The following is a 25,425-nucleotide window of genomic DNA, read 5'->3' on the forward strand; positions in this document are numbered from 1 at the left end:
TAATCTTTTAATTGGAAATTTAACACTTGAGGACTTGTCAGAATAAGCTCTTTTATAGCCAAGTTGACCTTTCCAGAATCTCATAGCTACAATAAAGATGATTATTGCTGTTAATTTGCTGTAAGTGCTGTGGAAGAAACTTCTGTAATGCAAATATTTCCTAAATAGTCACATTAGCAAAAAAAACCCAAAACAAACCCTGCTAAAAATATAGGCATAAAGGTAGCAAATGGGAGAACCAGGAGAGTAGAGAAATATAGTACAAAAGAGGAAGACTAGGCTGAAAAACAAGAACAAATGTAGGTAATAATTACTTTATATTCATAAAACTCAGAGTAAAGACCATTACATTGACTTCCACTTATTCTTCTTTCTGTAGGGAAGGTGGGACAGATGTTGGAGTGGGGGAGTCCTTTGTTTTTAGTATATTCTTGTAATCCATAATTAAAGAGAGCTTTCCTCCTCTGGTTCATTTCCTTAGGCAGAGTAGAGACATGGATATTATATAGGAATCAAAAGCACAAAAGGTAGGAGGTATGAGTAGTTTACAAGGGTTTTTTTGCCTTTTCTCCACCAAAGTAGTTGGCAGGTCTTCTGGTGAATAGGGGAAAAGACACCTTGTGAAGTTTCAGAGTGTAGAACTAGGACCAGTAGGTCTCCCTCCCTCCCTCCCTTATCAACTACTTGTTTCAGGCATCGGAATACTAGTTACAGCTCTGGAAAAATATTCCTAATAATTAGAGCTGTTTAAAAATAGGATTGACTGAAGTAATGAGCTTCCCAGTCATAACAGGTATTCAATCATAGACTGGATGTTCATCTGTAAGGGGTTTTAAACAGTGTTTTATTGATTTTTTTAATATCCCCATCATTTTCCAATCATTCTCCCTTCTCCCCACAGAAGAATCCTTCCTTAAAACAAAGAAATACAATTAAACAAAATAAATCAATACATTGGCCATACCTGACAATGGATGCTTCATTCCATGCCTATGGAGTCTCGTGCCTCACCATGAAGAGGAAGGAGGTATGCTTTGATCATCATTCTTCTGAAGTCACAACTTATCATGGCATTAATCAGATTTATGATATCTTTCGATGTTCCATTCCTGTCAGGATTTTTTTTAGAAGGCAGTTGTACCCAAAATAGGAGTTTGGACTAAAGGCCTACTCTGAGTCTAAACCATTCTCAGGAATCCTGACACATGCCATCATACCTAATAATCATGATTTTCATCTAAGAAAACTATGGCACATATAAATTTAAGTGATTTTGCCACACTAAAGGCAATTAGTTGTTAATTAATTTTTTGAACCATCCATCTCTTTGGCTAGACATAAAATTTTCCTTTCATGCACTTTGTTTTTCCAGTAATATTCCAATAGGATTTAGACTGAGTCATCCGCATCCTACCATCTGCTTCCATTGTGGTTAAAAGAGCACCAAGAGACCATTGGCTAGGTTGGGGATATAGTTCATGGCTTGGAACAGGCTAATATACATGTTAGACTGACTAAGTGATCACAGCTCAATAATACCATACTTTCTAACCAGTGAGACAACCCATCTCAGTCAGGTGCTCTAGACTGAGCACCTCAGGGTTCATATTTATTAAGGTGTTGGGTGACTATCTGATGCAATTAATTGACTTCATATTCCTTATATAATAATGAATTTAGGAGAATTCTTTCTCCTAAACCCTTATTCTATATGGTGCTAGGTAATCAACAGGGATTCGCTGGGGGAGGCCATAGGGAAGTTTATCTTAATTGAGCTCTTTGGTGAAAGCTACTGGACATATGCCAAGCCAAGGTTTCAAGTGGGGGTGATTTTAGGAGATATCAGCTGTGAACACTCCAGCAGGCATGTGAAGAGAGGCCAAGGAATGTACCTTGGGGTGGGGGGAGGTCAGGGAGAGAAGATGATTCAGTATGTTTTATTGTAATGAGAGAAGCCTTACCAGGAAACATTATTTTCTATGGTCTTTATTATTATTCTGGACAGACTGCTAACTTCAAACAGGCCATTCCTCATCTCCCGTGCCATTTCTATCCAGGAGAACTTTGAACATTTTTCAGTGAAAAGAAGGTATAGCTTTATGTAGTATTAGCATGCACAAACACATTTCAGGCACATGCATATGTGAGATGATATTTTTCCTGAGACTCTATGAAAAATGCATATTTGCCATGGCCACCCTTTACTGAATCTAAGCTTTGTGTTTCATTCCTGGGACACCCAATACTTTCTTAAAAATTGTTATATTGGTTCCAACTCTTCATAATGATACAATAAGATTGTTTTGATTTTCAAAATTTAAAAGAAAAAAATAAAATACACTTTACTTGGGGCAGCTAGGTGGCACAGTGAATAGAGCACTGGCCCTGGAGTCAGGAGGACCTGAGTTCAAATGCAGCCTCAGATACTTGACACACGTACTAGCTGCGTGACCTTGGGCAAGTCACTTAACCCGAATTGCCCTGCCAAAAAAAAGACACTTGATTCTTGCACTCCTCTTTATATTAACTCTCTATACTTCTTTCTCTAATAATAACCCAGCAATTTTATCATCATGGAAGATCCCACTGTTCCTTTGGTCTTTTGCTTTGGTTAGTCAGTTCTACCTGGAAGCTATGTTTTAAAGAAAGTGCCCAGGCTAACTATGTTCTCTTCTCTATTACTTTCTGAGTTCTCTTTCTGATTTTGTGGACTATCTGCTCCAAAATACCCCAGTGCAGGTACCATCTCCACCACTCCCCCATCAGATTCCCTTTAAGTATTGCTTTATTCCATTAGAGTATAAATTGCTTGAAGGTAGGGACTGTCTTTTTCTTTGTATTTGAATTACCAGCACTTAGTACAGTGCCTGGCATTCCAGAAGAGCTTAATAAATGCTTATTGACTTGACCTGCTTTTCCAAAGAAGGAAGCAAGACATATTCTGATGCTTAAAAACATATCTCACCTTTCACAGTAAAGAGGTTGGGTATGATGTGTCTGGAATGGTGCATATAGTGTCAAAACCAGTCACTTGGGTTTTTCTTGGTGGTAGAAATATTTGAAAATGATTCTGAAGCAAAATGAAGAGGCTTATATGTGAGTTATTAAAAGATAAATGGTATGTCAGTACATAGCCCAGTAAGGAAAAACATACAAGCTGAAAAAATAAAATAAAAACTCCTGCTTGGGGAGTTGGTTTAAAATTCTTAGTGTGAATAAAGAATCTTAGAGCAATCAGATGTCAAACATTTTACTACTAAAGTTCTGACTACATACTAAGAATTCCTGCCTCTCCTCTCTTCTTTGAGGAAGTATGTTCACCAACTCCTGCTCCCTTTGGGGCACAGAGGTGGTGGCCGAGGGGTAGAGGAGAGAAGCAGGCTTGCCATTTCCATCCCACCTTAGAAATACACCCATTGAAGACACTAATTCATTCTTTGGCAAGGGTAGGATCATTCTTTGAATAAATAAAAATGATTTCATTAAAGAAAAATTTCAAGTCAATGATAGTTTTCAGTTTTGTAAATAACTGAAATATCATCACTTCCCTTGGGAAACTGTTTCATAATATATGAGGTTTGCTTTTTAGTGTAAGGCAGGCCTCGTTTAAAAAATTTCATTCTGGTACTCCTTGCTTCCTATCTCTTCTAAGTCAAATAAATAGCCCTATCATAAAATATCTGTTGGTTATTACTGCTGCTTTTGTGTGCATTGTGGGCATTTTTTAAAAAAAGTATACATCAATATTGAAAGAATGGAGAAATGCAACACAACACTAGTTAATTACAGGATGCCTACATGCACTCAATAGCAGGAACAGAAATGGGAGAACTCAGTTTTTAATTTTCAATGCATTCTTAAGAGGTTTCTCGTTTGCCTCCATCCTCTCCTTCCCCCATCAAGCCAGGGCTAATTCTAGATGAAATTATAAAGGATGCAAAATTTAAAGTGAGATTCCTTCACTGCTCATCTGAATGCTCTCCTGATTATAGCTACTTGGGACCATGTCCTTCTGGGGGCTCAGTGCTCTCATGATGTTCTTTAGTTGGCTCCTATCTGAGCATGCTTTATGGTCTCACCTCTATGACTTAACTGAGTACAAAGCACTGTGCTAGTCATGGTAAATAAATGATGATGATGGTGATGAGGATGACAAGTCACAATTTATACAGTGTGTTAAAATTTACAGAGTCCTTTAATAGCAATAATTGTGTCCAACAATTAGTGTAAGTACAATTATACCCATTTTGGAGATAAGCAAACAGAGGGTTGAGTGTCTTGCCCACCACCACATGAATCCCTGTCTATCACTACTGCAATTGTGTGATCTTGGACAAGTTGCTTTCTGTCTGAGCCTCAGTTTCCTATATGTTCAGTAGTAGTGTTAGACTAGATGCTCTCTAAGGTCTGCAGCTTTAGGAATCTATAAATCTATCACTCCATATCCAGTGCCCTTTCCAGTATGCCATGGTGACTCTCACGTGAAGAAGTATAAGAAACATTTTCATCCTCAAAGGGGTCTCTTATCTAATTAGAGAGAAATGGAACATTCCCACAGATGAATACCTGGCAATATAGGGTAGTCAACATTGACAAAGGAAAATGCTGGGCAATATGTGCTGGACGAGTTCAGGGTAGAAAGAGATCACTGTGTTTTACTTAATGAGAAAGCACATGCTTCTATAAGATCTCAGGAGCATACTGCAAAAGGTAGAAATTTCAGGCATTCAGTTGAGGAGATATTTTTGACATTTTAGAGACCATCAAGTTATATCATCTGCCATTCTGTCTCCTAGTGTGTGTAAAGGATTCAGGATACACAGTAGGATTCCTGCTGAAAACAAAGGGACAAATAAGGAACTTCTTCAATACTTTTTATTAAGGCTTCAGAGGTCCTACCTAGGGGGAAATTATATTATAGGTTAGAGTTTTATAAGTCTCAGAGCTCCATCCACCCAAGTTCCTCCTATTAAGAACATAAGAAATTCACCCTTTAATTTCTCTCCTAACAAATTTTAATTGTAAAACATGAAAGTTGGGTGTGGGGAGAGGATCATGAAGTTAAGCTCTTGATTTTAGAGACAATGTCATGACTTAGGTGGGCATAAACCATTGCCTTTCTCATTTATTTTTACCTTCTCATTTATTTCAAGTCCATTATGTAACCAATCAACACCTTTTAATTCCATTTTGTAACAAAACACAAAATTTATGCATTCACCGAAACAAGTATCTTCTGAGCTTGGAAATAGAATTTATTCTCTAATTCAATTCATGAATTAATTCACCAGTTTAATGCAACAAAGAATTATTAGGAGGTTGGGGATGGTGTGTGTAGAATGATGCATATAGTGTTAAAAACAGTCACAAGGGTTTTGCTTGGTTGTGGAAATATTTTTTTTTTAGAAATTTAAATTTATTTATTTAACATATTTGGTTTTCAGCATTGATTTTCACAACAGTTTGAATTACAAATTTTCTCCCCATTTCCACCTTCCGCCCCACTCCAAGATGGCATATATTCTGGTTGCCCTGTTCCCCCGTCAGCCCTCCCCTCTATCACCCCCCTCCCCTCTCATCCCCTTTTCCCTTCCTTTCTTGTAGGGCAAGATAAATTTCTACGCCCCATTGCCTGTGTATCTTATTTTTTAGTTGCATGCAAAAACTTTTTTTTTTGTTTTTGAACATCTGTTTTTAAAACTTTGAGTTCCAAATTCTCTCCCCTCGTCCCTTCCCACCCACCCTCCCTAAGAAGTTGAGCAATTCAGCCTAGGCCACATGTGTATCATTATGTATAACCCTTCCATAATACTCATGTTGTGAAAGACTAACTACATTTTGCTCCCTCCCAACCCATCCCGCGTTATTGAATTTTCTCCCTTGACCCTGTCCCCTTTCCAAAAGTGTTTGTTTTGACTACCTCCACTCCCATCTGCCCTCCCCTCCATCATCCCCCCCCTTTTATTTTTTTTTTATCTTACTCCCTCTTCTTTCCTGTGGGGTAAGACACCCAACTGAGTATGTATGGTATTCCCTCCTCAGGCCAAATCCAATGAGAGCAAGGTTCACTCATTCCCCCCTCACCTGCCCTCTCCCCTCCTCCCACCGAACTGCTTCCTCTTGCCTCCTTTATGTGAGATAATCCACCCCATTCTATCTCTCCCTATCTCCCTCTCTCAGTATGTTGCTCTCTCATCCCTTAATTTCATTTTATTTCTTTTAGATATCTTCCCTTCAGCTTCAACTCACCCTGTGTCTGCTCTCTCTCTTTTAAATATATATATATATACATACATACACATACATACATATACACATAGATATATACATACATACACATTCACTTATATATATATATACATAAACATATACATATGCATATTCCCTTCAACTACCCTAATACTGAGGTCTCATGAATCATACACATCATCTTTCCATGTAAGAATGTAAACAAAACAGTTCAACTTTAGTAAGTCCCTTGCAATTTCCGTTTCTTGATTACCTTTTCATGCTTTTCTTGATTCTTGTGTTTGAAAGTCAAATTTTCTATTCAGTTCTGGTTTTTTCACTCAGAAGGCTTGAAAGTCCTCTATTTTATTGAAAATCCATATTTTGCCTTGGAACATGATACTCAGTTTTGCTGGGTAGGTGATTCTAGGTTTTAATCCTAGCTCCATTGACCTCTGGAATATCGCATTCCAAGCCCTTCGATCTCTTAATGTAGAAGCTGCCAGATCTTGGGTTATTCTGATTGGGTTTCCACAATACTCAAATTGTTTCTTTCTGGCTGCTTGCAGTATTTTCTCCTTGATCTGGGAGCTCTGGAATTTGGTGACAATATTCCTAGGAGATTTCTTTTTGGGATCTACTTGAGGAGGTGATCGATGGATTCTTTCGATTTCTATTTTGCCCTGTGGCTCTAGAATATCAGGGCAGTTCTCCTTGATAATTTCTTGAAAGATGATATCTAGGCTCTTTTTTTTGATCATGGCTTTCAGGTAGTCCAATAATTTTTAAATTATCTCTCCTTTATCTATTTTCCAGGTCAGTGGTTTTTCCGAGGAGATATTTCACATTGTCTTCCATTTTTTCATTCCTTTGGTTATGTTTTATAATATCCTGATTTCTCATAAAGTCACTAGCTTCCACTTGCTCCAATCTAATTTTTAAAGTAGTATTTTCTTCAGTGGTCTTTTGGACCTCCTTTTCCATTTGGCTAATTCTGCCTTTCAAGGCATTCTTCTCCTCATTGGCTTTTTGGAGTTCTTTTGCCATTTGAGTTAGTCTATTTTTTAAGGTGTTGTTTTCTTCAGTGTATTTTTCAGTATTTTTTTGGGTCTCCTTTAGCAAGTCATTGACTTGTTTTTCATGGTTTTCTCACATCCTTCTCATTTCTCTTCCCAATTTTTCCTCTACTTCTCTAACTTGCTTTTCCAACTCCTTTTTGAGTTCTTCTATGGCCTGGGGCCAGTTCATGTTTTTCTTGGAGGCTTTTGTTGTAGGCTCTATGACTTTGTTGTCTTCTTTAGGCTGTATGTTTTGGTCTTCTTTGTCACCAAAGAAAGAATCCAAAGTCTGAGACTGAATCTGGGTGTGCTTTTGCTGCCTGGCCATATTCCCAACCAACTAACTTGACCCTTGAGTTTTTCAGTGGGGTATGACTGCTTGTAGACTAAAGAGTTCTATGTTCCACGTTTGGGGGGGGGAGGTGCCAGTTCTGCCACACCAGCACTGCTCCTTCCCCAACCCCCAACCCGAACTGGGCTTAGATCTTCGGCAGGCTGTGCACTCCTGCTCTGATCTGCCACTTAATTGCTCCCACCAGGTGGGCCTGGAGCCGGAAGTAACAACAGCTGTAGCTGCCCCACCTCCGCTGCCCCCAGGGCTGGAAGCTGAACCACGAACTCCTTCCACTGCCACAGCTTTTCCCACTAACCTTCTCCGAAGTCTTTGGTGTTTGTGGGTCGAGAGGTCTGGTAACTGCCGCAGCTCACGTATTCAGGGCGCTAGGGGCCCCATCCGCCCGACTCCAAGTTTGGTTGTTCCCACACCGCTCAGGCTGGGCTCTGCTCCACTCCGTTCCCAGGTCCCAGGTCCCAGCTCCCAGCTCCGTGTGGGATAGACCTCACCCAGAGACCATCCAGGCTGTCCTGGGCTGGAGCCCTGCTTCCCTCTGCTGTTCTGTGGGTTCTGCTGTTCTAGAATTGGTTCAGAGCCATTTTTTATAGGTTTTTGGAGGGACTCGGTATGGAGCTCACTCTAGTCCCTGCTTACCTACCGCCATCTTGGCTCCGCCCCTGGTTGTGGAAATATTTGAAGTACAGAGTGCTTGCTAGGTGCTGGGGAAATACAATAAGATATATGTCCTGCCCTTATGGAGCTTAAAGTCTTATTGTAGTATAAGAAAAAAAAATGCAAGATATTGAGGTTGTTAGGAAAAAAGGAATAGCTCTGTGTCTAAGACTGTGAGGGCACGCAACTGCTAGTTATTTCTTAGGCCTATGCCTGAGTGTCTGGAAGTGGGTCTGAAGGCTGGCATTGGTCAAGAAATAGTTGGAAAGGTGGTCTGGGTGTGGTGAAGGAATGAGCCTAGACAAAGGAGCTAGTGTTGTGCTGAGAGATAGGTTATGCTGAGTTTTTGGGGAACTTGAGAATAAATCTAGTTTGAGAATGGTAACATGGAACAAAGTTGGAGCAAGGGAGCAGCTTTGAAAGAGTGAGTGAATGAAGAGAGAATTCAGTGAGTTGGTTATTACAAGTGTAGAGCTACAATGCTCTGTTTGTTCATTTATCTCTTATGTGAGAGTGACTGTATTTGGGATTCTGGGTCTGAGTGCCCCCTATACACTGCACCTATCAGTGTGGAAGGGAAGTGATAATTATTAGATGCTAATAGGATTTGATCTTGTACCAGTTATCTGAATCTGATATCCTGGGAGCTTTTCTCTTCTGTTTTCAGAAGAGAGTAATCATGGTGGTTTTGGTATCCTTGGGCACTTTAAGTAACAATATTGTGACACAAACACAGATGACTATAATTCATGATATTTTAAAAATGAATGGATAGGGCAGTGTGAAGCAAAGTACCATATGAGGTCCCAGGGCTCATTCTAAACAGAGGATGAGGGTAGTGGTTAGAGTTCTTATAGTAAGTTTTTCAAAGAGACTGCTTCGGAAAGGGGATAGAGTGACTGAGGCCTTGGAACATGCAAGATACAAACAGGAAATTACAATACACAATCTCAAATGATAAGTGAATCAAAGAACTCAAAACTGAGATCTAAGCGAGATCCCTGGGAAATGCTATTATGAATGGGGATCAATAAAATCTTCATAGGGGAGGTCGCGTTTTTGGTGGATAGTCATTCAAGACATGAAGGGAAGGAGGGTAGACATTCTGGGCACTGGGAACAGCAGGAACCAAAGCATGGAGTCAAAGAAGTACATTGTATGTCCTAGGACCATAGAATAATAGGATCATAGGATTTAGAGCTGGAAGGGACTTGAGATAATTTAGTTAAACTCCCTTACTTTACAGAGTAGGAGAATTGAGGGCTACAGAATTAGGTCATATAGGAAGAGGTAATAGAAGAGTTCCACACTCTGGGCTTCTTATGTGGAATCCAACAATTTTCCTGCTACATCATCTTTACTTTAGCTGGAATCCAGAGTTAGAAGCAGCTTTAGATAAGTCAGCCCGGAAAAGTAGGATGGGGTCACATTGTGGGGGCTATAAATGCCAGGCAGAGGAGTTTGAACTTTACTTTGTAGGAAGCAGGGAACCACTGATGATTTCTGAGTAAAGGAGTGGCATGACAAGGGGTGTGCATAAGACATATTAATCTGCTGTGGTATAAAGGATGATTTAGAGGGGTAAGAGAATGGAGGCAGCATGACCTGTTATGATTCAATATTCAGTTCAATATTCCAGAAAAGGAGGAATGAAAGCCTATGCTAGGGTAACAGCAATAGGAATACAAAAGAAACGAAAGATGCTAGAAATGCTTTAGAGGTGGAATCAATAAGACGTGACGACTGAGTGGATACAAATGAGAAAGGAGGGAAAGGGCGTAGTCAGAGATAATGCCATGGTGAGGAACATGGAGCACTGGGTGAGATGGTGCAAAAGATATCAACATCCGTCCAGGCACCCAGGTTCTTAATCTCACAGTCCTCCTCGACTCATCCTTCTTCCTCACCCACCAAATGCAATAAATTGTCAGTTCTTATTCATTCTAGCTCCACAACATGCCTGGCACCTTCCACTTCCCCAGAACAAAAATGCTTCTTCCTAGTCACCAATCCACTGGGTGTTGTCCACTCCTGACAGAATTCAAGTTCTCTGAGGGAAGAGACTGTCTCCTTTAAGGCAAACACATCTATCTATCTATCTATCTATCTATCTATCTATCATCTATCTATCTATCTATCTATCTATCTATCTATCATCTATCTATCTGTCTGTCTATCTTTCTATTTTTCTATCTGTCTGTCTATCTATCTATCTATCTATCTGTCATCTATCTATACTCCTTCCACATCATGGGGGTTAAGGATGTGGTACCCTCACAGTCTGCAAAATCCACATAAAATTTTTTAGCCCTCCCTTCATACTAGAGAAGAAGTCTGATTTTTTTTCTTTTTTTTTATTGGGATGTTTACAGTACGTTATTGTAAAATCTGGGTTAAGTATTTTGTCATAGACTCTGTCATCTGCTGGCTTTAGTATGTCATCTGTGGTTTCCATAAAACTTCTCAAAATTCGCCTTTATTTTCTAATGCTGACCTATGATGTATTGAAACTGTGATGGGGAAAGTTGAGATGTAGAAGGGATAACTGTATGTTTATATGCCTATATACATATGTATACATATATATGTATATGTATATATATATGTATATGTATATATATATGTATATGTATATATATATATGAAGTCCGTTATGTTTAATTCCCTTTTACAACAAAACATAAATTTTTTTTCATTCACAGAAACAAATATCTTCTGAACTTGGAGACAGAATTCCAACATAACAAAATCAACACAGCAAAAAATTATTAAGGGCTTACTAGCTTCAGAGTACTACTTTAGGTGCTGAGGAAATACAAAGTTTAGATATGATATGCTTGGCTGATTCTTCTGTGGGAACACACACACACTTCGTGTCCTCACAGTTAGCACTTAAATACTTTTTCACTCATTCATTCTTTTGTTCATTCATTCATTCATTCATCCTTTTCTCTCTACTCACATGGCCATCATTCTAGTTTAGTTCCTTATCACTTCTTACCTAGACAATTATAGCAGCCTCCTGATTGGACTTGGTGATTTTGGTCTCTTCCCTCTCCAATACACTCTTAATGCTGCTACCAAAATAATCTTTTACCCCACGTTAATCAGTCCCTTGCTCAAGTACCTTTAGAGGCTCCCTATTGCTTCTACAATGAAACAGAAGCCCTTCAGCTTAGTATTTGAAGTCCTTCAAAATTTAGTTCTAACTTTTTCAGGCTGATTAAACACTTTCCTCTATAGTGTGTCCCAGCCCAATTGGCTTACTTGCTTTTACCCATCTATAACATTCCACCTCTTATCTCCATGCTATCCCCAATGCCTGGAATATATCTCTGTCTTATGTCTTGGTTTTTATGTGTTAAAAATGCATTTATTCCTACATTTCAAAAATAAAGTGTCACTGTGTTTTGTCAAAATCTTTCTGCATCTATTTATATAATGATGTTTTTTTGTTATTAATATGGCCTGTTATGTTTATAATCAAATCAACTCTGAATTCCTGGTATAAATCCAATCTTATTATTGTGCCTAATCTTTTTGATGTTATTGTAGCCTCTGTTAACATTCTATTAGATAATTTTGGATCAATATTCACTAGACATATTTTCCTATAGTTTTTTCTTCTTTATTTTTCCTGAGTTTTGGTTTCAGGATCATACTTGTCTCATAGAAGGAGGTTCATAGGATCCTGTGTTTCCTCCCCACCCCCAAACTTTTTGTAAATTCCTTATGTAATAATGGAATTCATTGCTCTTAGACTCTTTGATAGAATTCACTTGTAAATCTCTGTAGTCCTGGTTTTTTTTTCTTTTGGATTTCCTTTATGACTTGTTAAATTTCCTTTTCTGACACTGAGTAATTTAAGTTATCTCTTTCTTGTTCTGTTAATCTGAATGTTTTATATTTTTGTAAACACCCATTTCATTTACGTTTTTAGTTTTGTTGTCATATAAAAGGGACTGGACTTATGATCTCATTGCCTAGGGAATACTTGGATAAGGAAGTTCTGCCAATGCAGGTGAGCACTTCTCATGTTATAACTTTAGGGAGCTGCCCAGAATGATGACAAGTTAAGTGGCTTGCTCAGAGTCACACATCCAGTATATGTCAGAGGCACATGCAAGTATTCTTGGTCCTAAGGAATTAGCTTTCTGCCCAATATATCATGCTGCCTCTCATTCGGAAGAAAACAAAAACAACCTCTCCCTTCTCCCTGCAAGAAAACCACCCTGAAACTTTAAAATTTTTCTTTATTTCCCTTATTGTGAATTATCTTTTATTTTTTATATTGACAATTTAATTTTCTTCTCTTTTAAATCAGATCAACTAACAGTTTATTCACTTTATTAGTTCCCACCTCCCACCCCCCAATCCAGGTCTTTGTTCCAACCATTTCTTGAATCCAGCATATTGCTGGATTCTTCTTTCTATTTCATCCTGCTCCCTCATTTTACATGTGGACTAATCTCATTTATTTCTCACAGTTATTACTCTTAACTGTTTATTTCACTTCATTAAATAATTTTATGTTTTCCTATTTTTGCCTCCCCTACTCTTCCTTTTTGCAAAGAGAGAGTAGGTGAATAAAGAGGACTGATCAATCTGTAATGAAGGAGTCTCTTCCTACTCCCCTGTTCTTCTTCTCTTCACCAAGTCCAGACTCTGATCTCCGTTTCTTATACTTTCTTTTTTATCTTTTTAATTTAATCTTTATGATCCACCATCAAAGTTGACATTTGCTTTGTTTGTGACTATTCCTTCCCCTGACATGGCTTTTCAACCTACTTCTCCCCTTTCCTTGTCCTCTCTTGTTTCCGTGTTGAGTTCAAAGTATTTCTACATCTAGCTCTGTGTTTCTCTATGTGTATGCATGTTTTTAAACCTCCTTTGTCTGGTTCAGATGAAATAGAGTCTCATAAGATGCTCATTTCCCTTACTCCTTCTTCCATATTCATATATTTTCCCTCTATTTTCCCCCAATAGTGTGAAATAGTAAATTCTTCCCTTTTCCTCATTGCTTCCCTAGTGTATTGCTTCCCTTCCATGCCCTTTTCTTTCCTCCCTCAAGATGCTTCAAAGTTTTGTTGTCTCTAGCGTAGTATTCTACACACACACACACACACACACACACACACACACACACACACACGTACGTAATATCCCAGTTAAGATGTTTTTCCTATCTTTCTTCAGTGACGCTTTTACTTCCCTTAAAATCACATCAAGGACTGTGACGTTAGAGTATAAATGAGGTGGTTCCATTTTCCTTCTTGGTGAAAGAAGTTAGTTGTAAGAATCTCTACAGACCTTTTCTCTCTTTCATCTACTTGTGTCCCTGCTAGTTTCAACCTTAAATGCATGTAGCATGACTTTACTTAGTTGGGCTTTTTGCCAAGCTCTTTAAAAACCTGTCTTCCCTTCCTCTGCTTCACACCTTTTTATGAGGCAACGTTATTCATAATTTATAAAGTAACACTGTCATATTCCATAAGATTTTATTTAAAAAGTTTATGTTTTAAGCCAGTGTTGTATTTGGCTACTACTACTCTCTTCCTTATGAGTAAATCAAGTGTTTTCTGAGTAAGACCATTTTTAGGATCATCATGATGGTCATTAATTTGCATTGGTTAAACTGATATATGCAGTAATAATCAGTATCAATGTCCTCTCCTCCATTCATTTCTTAGTTTTGGGGGGATGTCATTAGCTTGGTTAAGTGGGTTAGGATGGAGTTATTTTAATTTCATGACCTATCTTTTTCTAATTTTTAGTCAACAGTCAATAAACATTTATTTAAAAAAAGTAATAAACATTTTTTTCTTTTTTTGATTGCTAACTCTTAACAAATCTGACTGTATTAAATTTATTCAGAAATAATTTCCACATCATTAATGAGTCATTTTCTGTCAAATATGTTCATTTTCTACAAATGTCATTCCTCTTTTAAGATACATTCAATTTCTTTTCTTTTTGGTGATTTATGTCTAACATATTCTGATTCTTTTCTTGAAGAAAGTAATCATGATGTGTAAACATCAGACTTCAGTGTAGTCTACAATTCTTTGTGTTTCCTCATACCTTACTCCAGAGCCATATTTCTAATACAATTTTCACCTATCCCCACCTTTGCAGTAAAGTTACTGAGTATCACAGTAAATGTTGATTTAATTTGCAGGGTCTTATTAAATTCTTTATAGAATTTCTCCACCTTTTCAACTTCTGTGACAGATGTTGCCTTACATTATTAATAATAACGTAATACCAAAAATAGTTGATTCAATGACTATCTATTGTCACAATCTGTATTTTTCAGTGTGGTGTAGCAAAAAAAAAAAAAAAAACAGTCGGAGAGTAAGGGAAAGAAGCCAACAAAATAATTTGCATGGGTTCTCTTAGTCTTGTATGATAGCTAAAATGACTTCCTGTCATCTTTCTTTTGGTGTCCCCCTTGTTCCTGCACCAGGAACCATAACAATTTTGTGTTGTCTTATTGACATCATCCTCAGGGTTTTACCGTCAGCATCCCTCTTATGAGGTCCAGCTAGCATCCTCTCTGGCATCAGTACTAGCTTCAAGGTTGAGGGAAGGTGGGAATAACACAGCCCTGGAGTAAAGAACTGAATTTTGAGGATAGTTGCAGAATACAAGAAGGGGAGGTTGAGAATTTGTTAAAATGAGTCTTATTATCTTAGAAAAATCCAGTTAGATTTGAATGAAGGATGCAAAAAGACAAATGGGCAGAACATTTGTTTCAGAACTGGCTTTGAACCTTGAAAAGAATGGAGGTCACTGCAACAAAAACATATTTGATTTGGGTTGTCATCCCTGAGCATATTCAAACTGCAACATATGGTAAAAGAATTGGTTATGCCCTATCTTGTATTATGATGATGTATTCCTGTTCTTGTGTTAGTCTTATCTCCTCATCTGGATTGTAAGAGTATTGGAGATGAGCACTGCATCTTTTATTTCTAATGAATCCCTCACATGATTAGCAGTAGCAGAGCTCCAGACACAGAGTAGGTGCTTAATAAATACTTGATGATGGATATTTTAGGTTAAAGATTTCACTTTGTGGCCTGAACTTTCTAATTAGGTCATCCCCAATTATCAAACGAAGCAGACTAGACAACTGCTAAAGCTCCCATCTTGAACTTTAGTCCTTATCTGCTTGTTCTGAAGTCTCCCTACAAAAGGAATAGAACACATCAGTAGCTACAACCCATTGGCCTGACCTTTTTGACCAGGAAAGGATTCTGATGACAAGTGGGCTGACATCAGTTTAGTTAAATGAACTGGGCTTGATCCTGCCCAAACCACTCTTTCCATTTTGCAAACAGTTCCTGGGAGCTCTGGCTGAGAAAGAATTTGTTTTTTCTGTGATGTCCTCATGCTCTAGAATTCACTTCAGGGTCGATTATCATCAATGTCAAGATTCAGAATTGGATCATGAATAACACAAGCAGAGATTGAGAATGTGGAGGGACTTTCAAGATTGTTTCGCTAAGTCCTCTCATTTTATCTAGGAGGAAAATGACACTCAGAGGGAGGCAGTGACTTACTGTGGTCACACTGTAGTCACATAGGTGGCAAATAGCAGTGGTGGGATTTGATCCCCAGAAATCTGACTTGAGACCCATAGTCTTATTTTTTGCATTCATGATGTTACTTTAAACCAGTGCAAGTCAGATATGGAGATGGAAGAGAAAAAGGTACTAGTTTGGAATCAATATTTTACTTTCAGAAATTTATTTGATAGACATTTATCAGCTAAACTAAAGGCAATTTGTAGAAGGAGAGTCTGGTAAAACACCCAGCCATATCTCTTTTCTTCTTCCTCCCCCCCTCTTTTTTGTGACCGAACTAGCTGAACCCGTTTGTCTATGTCTGCTCAATTAAGTGGATTTAATTTGTGTTGTCTGACAGCTTTTCAAAGGAAAACAGCTCCATTTAATCCCCAGGGCTCACACATCGCATGCATTGGAGACTGAACAGAAATAGGGCACTGCTCACCACAAAATGCCAAGGAAAGCCTTTTTTCAAAGAGTACATTCTCTTGGCTTTAAGTGAAATGTATACGGCTTAATAAAACCCATACTTGAGGGCACAAGGAAAGCTGGTATAAGACAAACAAAAACAAACAGCTCAGTTTTTGGAGTTCAGCTGCAGAGAGAAAATGGACTTACAGATACTTACTTTGAAATATCCTTTTATATCAAATAAAATGCCATAAGACCCCAGAGGGCCAGATAGATCCCCCTAATTATTGTCATTTGTAAAATTCTGAGAGTACACATGATGCTCCCAGGATAAATTCAGGATGTGATTACTCCCCTGAGGAGTTACAATAGTTTCCTCATGAATGGAATACATGGGAAGGCAGGCTTGCCTGAGGTTAGTCCAAATGTTCTGCCAGCATGAGGGTTAATATTGGAAAATTGGGCCAAAGGGAGTAGGTGTTATGGATGGATCTAGAGGTGGAGAGAGTGGACAACTGATGTATGATAAGTGGTGTTAGACCTTAGGGTTAACTGAATTCAAAGGCAGAAAGCTGTGCAAAGAAGGTGGTGGGGACAGGCAGCTGCCCGCAGCTGTTGATATGGCTCTGAATTCCCTGGCTATTTAAGGAGCATCAATACATTCCATTAATGCTAATGATCTCCTGTACAAGATTTGGCCTCTTAGGATGTGTTTGTGGTAGAGGTGTAGAGTGGTTATTGAGTTAGAGAAATAGAATGTGCTGTGTGTGTGTGTGTGTGTGTGTGTGGTGTGTTGCCTGCACGTGCACATATGAGAAAGAAAAAGAGAGAGAGGGAGAGAGAGAGAGAAGGGGGACAGAGAGACAGAGATACAAAGAGACAGAGAGAGAGAGAGGAAGGGAGAGAAAGAGACAGAAAGACAAACAGAAGGAGAGAGAACACAATTAATTTGAGTGCATGTGGCATGGGAGGATACTGGGGAGTGACTAAGAGGGAGGAAAAATGTCTAAGTGTGGTCCCTTGAAGCTAATTCCATAGTCAGTGGAGGTGAATCTTGAGTTATGAGTCAGTGTATGGAGAATGAGAGTGAGGCTATGGACCAAGAGGACCCCTGTGTGATTTTGGAGCCCTTGGAGTAGCCACTGTGTCCTTGGATTAGAGGAAGCATAGAAGTCATGGCTAGAGTTGGAAGAGTTGGTGGAGAGTTGGTGAAGGCTGGAACAGTATGCTAGTGCTTTGAACTCTAACACCACAAGTAGCTCTGGGTATCTGATTCCTTCTGCAGAATGAGATCCATGTTTATGGGGCTGTGATGACCAGCTCTAGAAGCTCTAGGTACTTCAGAACAGTTTTAACAGGGAAATCAGAGAAAAGGCCATGGGATACAGGACCTCTTTGTGAGTGCCAACAATGGGTAAGTGGCTATTGCTGTGTGTGTGTGTGTGTGTGTGTGTGTGTGTGTGTGTGTTTTGGATTTAAGTTGTCTTAATGCCTTGGGTTCATTACCAGATGATTAACCAGAAATAAAATCTACATATAATGCTTTTTTCTTGATGGAGGGTGTTTGGAAAGTAGGAGGAGGTAGATAATTATATATAGTATTAATTCTCTGTGATCTCCCAGCTTCCTATGGAAAACAAGCATAGGATCAACAAAGACAAATTGTTATATTGAATTTGCCATCACTGGGCAACAAAAGCAACAGGCACAATTATTTCAATTGAAACAAATAATTATTTTTTTAAAGGCAGCTTTGGGCTAGGCCTAATAATAATGGTTGACATTTATTATGGGGCTTTGAGGTTTACAAAGAAAGCACTTTACGTTCATTGCCTTACTTGATTCTTGTAACAACACTATAACATAGCTTATTATTGTCATTTTATAAGTGAAGAAACTGAGGCTCAGAGAAACTAAAGGATTTGTCCATAGACAGACAAATAATAATGAGTCATAAGCAAAATTTGAACCCAGGTCACTCCTGGAACTAAGTCAGGATCTCTTTCTGCTGTTGTCTTGTTGCCTAAAGGTAATTCAGAGAATAAATTATCCTCTTTTGTGTTTTGTAGGTTAGTCATAGAACTTGAGAATCTAAGGGTTGGAAAGGACCTCAGATTATTATACCTAGTCCAACTTCCATTCAAATCATAAATCCTGTCTATATCACCCCATACAAACAACTACTTAGCCTCTGTTGTGGCATCTCTAGTGAGAGGGAATTCACTACTGCCTGAAGCAGTCAATCTCATTGGGCACAGGTCTGAATTCTTAGGAAGTTTTCCTTTTAATCAAGTAAGTATCTGTCTTATTGAACTCTCATTGGCCTCCATTTCTGGGTCATGCAGAACAAATCCATTTCTTTTCCACGTGATAACCCCTCAGATATTTGAAGAAAAGAATCACATCTCAACCCAAGTTGTCTCTATTTGAAGCTGAACATTGAAGATCTAAGTACTTTCCACTGATCTTTGAGTGGCATGGTTTCCAGTCTGGGGCCATTCTGGTCTCTACCTCTACTGATTGTCCAAGATTGTGACTCAAAACCATGCCAGCAATCTCAACAGAGTGCTTTCTTCTATGAACTTCCTAGGTGTGCTCCAGACACAAACTTGAAGCCAAACTGCTTCACAAGATTTAAGCCAATTAGAAGCTAATAAGCTTAAGAAGACCAAAGAGAAGAAAACGAACTATTAGCTTTTGAATTCATGAAATAACTGCTTTATTACTTCTGATTTATCCTGCATCTGATTATTTGTATATTATCTTTCTCATTAGACTGTGTGATCCTTGGGAACAGGTCTAGTTTTTGCCTTTCTTTATATCCCCAGAGCTTCACAGAATGCCTGGCCTCAGTTTGAAGAAAATCTGGGCTCAAATTCTTCCTCTGACCCTTTAGTACCAGTGAAATAGTCTATTATTATATTTATTATATAACATATTTTAATTTAATATATTATGTTAACATATAATTTATTAAATAATTATATATTGTTGCATTATACTACTATTATTATTACGTACTATATTGCCACCAGCAAACCATTTGAACTTTTACTCCCTCAGCAACTCTCTAAGTTGCTAATCTGCATCTGTAGAGGAAATTTCTACCTTGGTGGTCCTCATTCATTGATTCACTCAATAAACATTTATTAAACATCTGTTATGTGCCAGGTATCATGTAGCATTCTAGGAATACAAACGAAAAACAAATTCTTCCTTCAAGGAGTTTATATTCTCTTGGTAGGAAACAACCTGTACATAGATAATTAAATATAAAAGGTAATCACAGAGTAATATGAGAGGAAGAGTTCTACTTGCATAGGAGGTAACACCTAAAGATTCTAGAAGACAGACGTGAGGATGGAGTTCATTTTAGGCGAATGCAAAGAGATGTGAGATGTTTGGGAACAGCAAGTAGGCCAGTTTGGATTGAATAGAGAATATATGTAGAGGAGTATATCATGCCCCCTGGGCTACTTCCCCAGCTTGCACTTGCTTTCTTTCGTTGGGCACAGAAGGAGGTGTCTAATCTTGGGTTCAAGGGTTAACCCTGTGGAGTTCTACTCCTAAAACGATGGTTCATGAGCCCCTACTAGTGTGCTTCATCTTAGCAAATAGCCAATAGACACAATTAGCTCTTAACAAGCTTTTTTAAAATGGCATAGTAAAAACAGTAGTTATAAAGGCTATTCTATAAACCTGGGCACATTTTCTGAGGAACACACACACATACACACACATATCAATCTCTGATATTGTAGGGTCTAGAAATCTTTTTTTTTACTTTGTAGAGTTTTCACATAAGTCTCTTTGGATGCAGCATCTTTGCTAGGTAAATTACTCAGTTGGGTTCCTCCTTATGACTGGCTCTTTTCTCTGATGCCAGGGCCCCTATTCCTTAAAGCTATTTCCTTCCTCCAATACAGTCTTCTTTCTGTTTCTGTATCTGTTCCCTTAACTGTGCCTCAAATTCTCCCAAACTTATGAACTCTCAAAATGCTGGATGGAGTGTCTCCCTCTGGGAAAGTTTTGCTAGCCATGACTGATGGGGAGGAAGTAAGAGAGAATTCTCCCTACCCGGAGACTTACAGGACTCTTCCTCTAAGCACTCCTGGACCTACACTCCCTTTAACTGCCACCAGAGCTTAGCTATTTAAACCTACATAGCTAAATATCAGAAATACTTATTAAGGTGTATCTGGTTTTTTTTAGCTTGTCCAATGTCGTTGCTCCTTTAATTTTGACAGAGAAAGTTCACACATCAGGTGATATTGACACCTTGTTAATGCTTCATTATCTCTTTTCCTGGAATTATATTCTATAAGATGTCAACTTAAGTGTAGGGGGGATAGAGAATCCCCTCTCTTATAGGAGTAATGTGCAATAAAACCAGAACGGTAGGATAGAACCAAACTTTGAAGATTTGAAGAGTTTAAATTCCATATATCAATGAATTACAGCTTATAGAAAAATAAATGAACTTGCTTAAATAAAACTTATAAAACTTGTGACACAATATGTTTAGGAAATTCACACAAAGACTGTTGTCACATCCAGGAGACATGTAAGGGGACTGAAAAATGGAATCAGTGGTATCAGTTATTGGGTTATTTGCTGAATTCAGTGAATAAGGCGAGGTAGGCAAAGATGTATTGTTTTATAATACACAGGATGGAGTTTATTCAAGGCAAAGTTTTATAGATCTTGTCTTCCTGTCTCCCAGCATGTCAGACAAAGCATATTCACTATGATATCACACAGTAAACAAAGCAAGCAACAATGCAGGTTTCCTTCAGATTACAATCTACTAGAGTGAGCAGAATCTCTGCAAGTCCCCTCACTCATTTCCAGAATTGGATATTTTAAAATTCCCTTTGCTGGTGTAATCTGAGACACAGGAGCCATGTTAGCATGCTCACTTTCATCAAATGTTGTCATGTCCTTCAAGTATAGAAAGTACGCCTTGAGGGTGTACCTTTGCAGTCACAGTCCCTTTCACAGAATACCGTAGTGCCCAGAAGCTTTCATTTTCAGTTTTGTTAACTGCTCCACTTACTTGGAGGAAGCTGACTCCACAGCAGGAGACTCATGTGGGTAAGTCATTTCCTGCAGGTAAGTGAGGCAATATTCAGTGTTAAGTAAGTGGACATACTACCAAATTAAGTACATTGTGTGTTTGAATCTTTCTCAATTACAAGTAGAGGACTAGGAGTCAGGAGGGAAGAATTGGGAAGAGCATAGTTTTCTCCATTCTTCTCAGCCTTTAGGCATAACTCCCTTGTTGTCATGCTTTGGAGGAATACTGGGAAATGCTGTTGTCCCCTGCACCCAGAAAAGCCCCCAAACTTTGCTTTTTCCTGTTGGAAATCATTTTAGACAGTGGGTCTCAAGGGTGATTTTTCTTGAGTCAGCACCAAGAAAGAGGCTTGGAGCTTCCAATTGTGGGCAAATTACCAAGTTCTTCAGTTAATTCTGAGAACTATCATATTACCAACTTATTTTAGATGAGTTGAGTTTCATGGAACAGTTTATAATACTTTAAAGCTTGTATCTTGGGGAATCTGTATCAGTCCACCTGGTTTGAGGCATTTCCTGAGATACCTATTTGCCATATATGGTATGACCTTTGGCAAGGTTCTTAACTTTCTGGAACTCATTTTTCTTATCTATAAATAGCAACATTGGATGAGGTAAAACCAAAGGTCTCTTTCAGCTGTAAAGTTCAAATTGAATTCTATGAAATTGTTAAAAAACTAGAACCATCTTGTCCAATCTGGGACACTTGGTTGCCTTGCCATTCATCAGAACGTACCCAATGCCTTATTCTAGATCTAGGAGAACAAATGTAAGTCAGGGAAGTATGAAGTCAATGTGCCATTGCTTGATTGTATAAATTAGGACATGGGAAAAGATGTCAACATGGTACATATTTAGTAGCATTCAGAGTGTGATTTAGTGTGCATTCAGAGGATTCAGTTGGGTGGCAAGTACAGCAAGTCATTAAGCACTCATTAAATGCCTACCTAAGTGCCAGGCACTGTGCTTTAGCACAGTTCTGCCCTTAAGGAGCTCACAATCTAATCAGGGAAGACAACACATAAAAAGAAGCTAAAAAGGAAAGGGTGAGGGTTACCCAGTGTGGGAACATGATGAGTACCACAGCCAGGTGGGAAACGATGAAGTGGCTGCACTGGACTTTCTCCTTAAATGAAGGCTTTCCATGTCCATCCTCCACCCTCTCTAATTAGAGTGAGGAAGGAGTCTCAGGGTGAGGGGTTCCTAAGGAGATGTGAGTTTCAGAGTTGATTCAGTTTTGCAGGAAGATGAATTACTGGAGACAATGAAGAAGGCCAGGGCATCAGCTGGGTGAGAAATGATCTCTTGTTCTTCACCACGGCAGCTAACCCTGAAAGTGACTCAAAGGATGGCTTAATTATTATGCAGAGCTGTCTGCTGCTTTGTTAAATGATGATAGACTGAAATTTGGAGAAACTCATTGGCAGTTCATTATCTATTTTTAAAACAAAGGAAACTGGAAAGCCTGCTTTGTGTTAAATGTTTAAACTTGATAGCAACTTGATTCCACATTTAAATTTCAAGTCAGTTTTAAAAAAAAAGTAAAGACATGAGCAATATGTAGAAATGACTTTGATATTCTGTCCTAGCTGAGGCAACTGGGGGTACAGTGGATAGAGTGCTGAGTCTGGAGTCAAGAAGATCTGAATTCAAATCTGACGAAAGGCACTAGTTGTTTGATCCTGGGCAAGTCACTTAATCTCTGTTTAATTTCCTCAAATGTCAAATGAGGATAATGACAGCACTTACCTCGCAGGGTTGTTGAGGATCTTAGAATTTGTAAAACAGGACAGTGTCTGACACATAGCAGGCACCATATAAATGCCTATTCCCTGCTCCACACAAATAGTCTTTAAATACTGAATGCTGGATAAGGAGTGGCAGTACAAGTGGAATGAGTTTCATGGACCGTAGGTGGAAAAAAATCTCTTCAAGACACATTAATTTCATGTATAAGAAACCATGGGGATAAACCAACCAGAACTATCTGCATCAGCATTACTAGAAGGAGAATTTTCTGTCTCTTCCATAATACTTCTTATTGGTTATTACTCCATTTCATCTTGTTAACAGCTCGTCAATGTAAGGAATTTCTAGTCTGAGAGTTCCATGTGCCTTTTAGATCATAACTTGTTTATCTATCTCCCAATTTATGCTTTGCCGCCACCCCATTCACTTCTTTGCCACTTTTAGAGTTTGTTTTGCTTAGGACTAATGCTCTCTATCTACTCTCCCTCAAAATCCTCCTCCTCCTTCTCTCTCTTTCCTCCTATTGCCCTGTTGAATGAAATGTATTTCTATACTCTGTGTGTGTATTTTTACTTCTTTTGACCAACGTGTGTGAGATTGAGGTTCAAGTGTCACCTGCTCCCCACCACCCTCTCCTTGTTTGTATAGATGTCTACTCAAGCACCCTGATTTTGTGAGATAATTTCTCCTAACTTTCCCTTCCTTTCCTCACCCTCAATGTATTCTTCTTCCCCTTCTTTCCCTAAGATCACAGAGAACCATTCCAGTATTGTCTAATTGGCTATCTATATTTAAGCCCTGATGATGATAGGATTCAGAGGGGACATCTCTCCATGTTTGAATGTTAGTAGTTTATCCTTGTTTAGTTCTTTATCATTGATCATTTATGTTTACCTTTTTATGTTTCTCTTCACTCCTATGTTTGAACTTTAAAGTTTCTCTGCAGCTCTGTTTATTTATTTAGTTGTCTGTTTCTGTTTGCCTATTTATTCATTCATCCATCCATATATCCACCCATCCATTCATTCATTTATTTATCAAGAATGCTTAGAAATCTTTTATTTCATTCATTATAACAGTAGCATTATACTCAATTTTACTGGCTTTTATTCTTTGCCTTCTGGAATATTATATTCCAAGTTCTCTGCTCCTTTATGTTGGTGGCTGCTAAAGCATATGTGATCCTAACTGTAGCTCCTTGATACTTGAATTCTTTCTTTCTGGTTGCTTACAGTATGTATTTTTTAACCTAGAAACTCTGGATTTTGGCTATGATATTCCTGGGAGTTTTCATTTTGGGGTTTATTTTAGGATGTGGCTGGTAGATTATTTTGTCCACTTTACCTTCTGGTTCTAAGAGATCTGGGCAGTTTTTTAAAAAAGATTTCTTGGAATAGGAGGTCTAGATTTCTTTTTTGGCCATGGCATTAAAACAGTGTGATGATTCTTAATTTTTTTCTTCTTGTTCTGTTCTCAAAATCAATTTTTTTGCTATATCTTATGTTTTCTTCTATCTTTTTACCCATTTTGACTCTGTTTTATTACTTCTTGTTTTCTCATGAAGTCATTGGCTTCTGTTTGGTCCTTTCTAATTGTCAGGGAGTTTGTTGCTTTGGTGAGGTTTTATCCTTTTTATGTCAAACTGTTAATTTCCTCCCAATTTTTCTTCTATAGCTCTTATTTCTTTTCCATTTTTTCCCCTCAAGTACTCTACTTTCATTTATAAAAACATTTTAAAACTCTTAAAAATTCTTACTTCATCTCTTCCAGGAATTCTAGTTGAATTTTTGCCCAGGCTGTGTTTTCCTCTGAGGTTTTGCTTGTAGATGGTTTGGAATCATTCTCTTCTTCTGGATTTGGGTGTTGAGTCTCCCTGCCATCATCATAGCTCTTTATGTTAGGATTTTTTTAAAATTTGCTCATTCTTCCAGTCTACTTCCTGATTTCAGATTTGATATCAGGGCTGGGATCTGTAGCACAGTCTGGGCTGGTCTTGTGCTACTTTCTTGGGTTATTGAGGGTTGTGCTATTCTGTCCCCTCAGGGACAGAGTAGGGACTTGTTCTGATTCTGAGCAAAGACCAATTGCTTCCCTGAGCTTTGAGCTCTGCAAGTTCTTGATTTGCATTTGGGTCTAGAAGACTGCTGTTGGACTCAGCCCCTATCAGTCAGTTGGGATAAATTGTAGGTTCCTCTTTTGTCTGGGATGCTTGTTTTGGTTATTTCTTTTCTGGACCTCCTTTCCCATTTGGCCAATTCTGCCTGTCAAGGCATTCTTCTCCTCATTGGCTTTTTGGAGCTCTTTTGCCATTTGGGTTAGTCTATTC

Source organism: Trichosurus vulpecula, chromosome 3 (assembly GCF_011100635.1).
Source record: "Trichosurus vulpecula isolate mTriVul1 chromosome 3, mTriVul1.pri, whole genome shotgun sequence".
NCBI classification, from domain to species: domain Eukaryota; kingdom Metazoa; phylum Chordata; class Mammalia; order Diprotodontia; family Phalangeridae; genus Trichosurus; species Trichosurus vulpecula.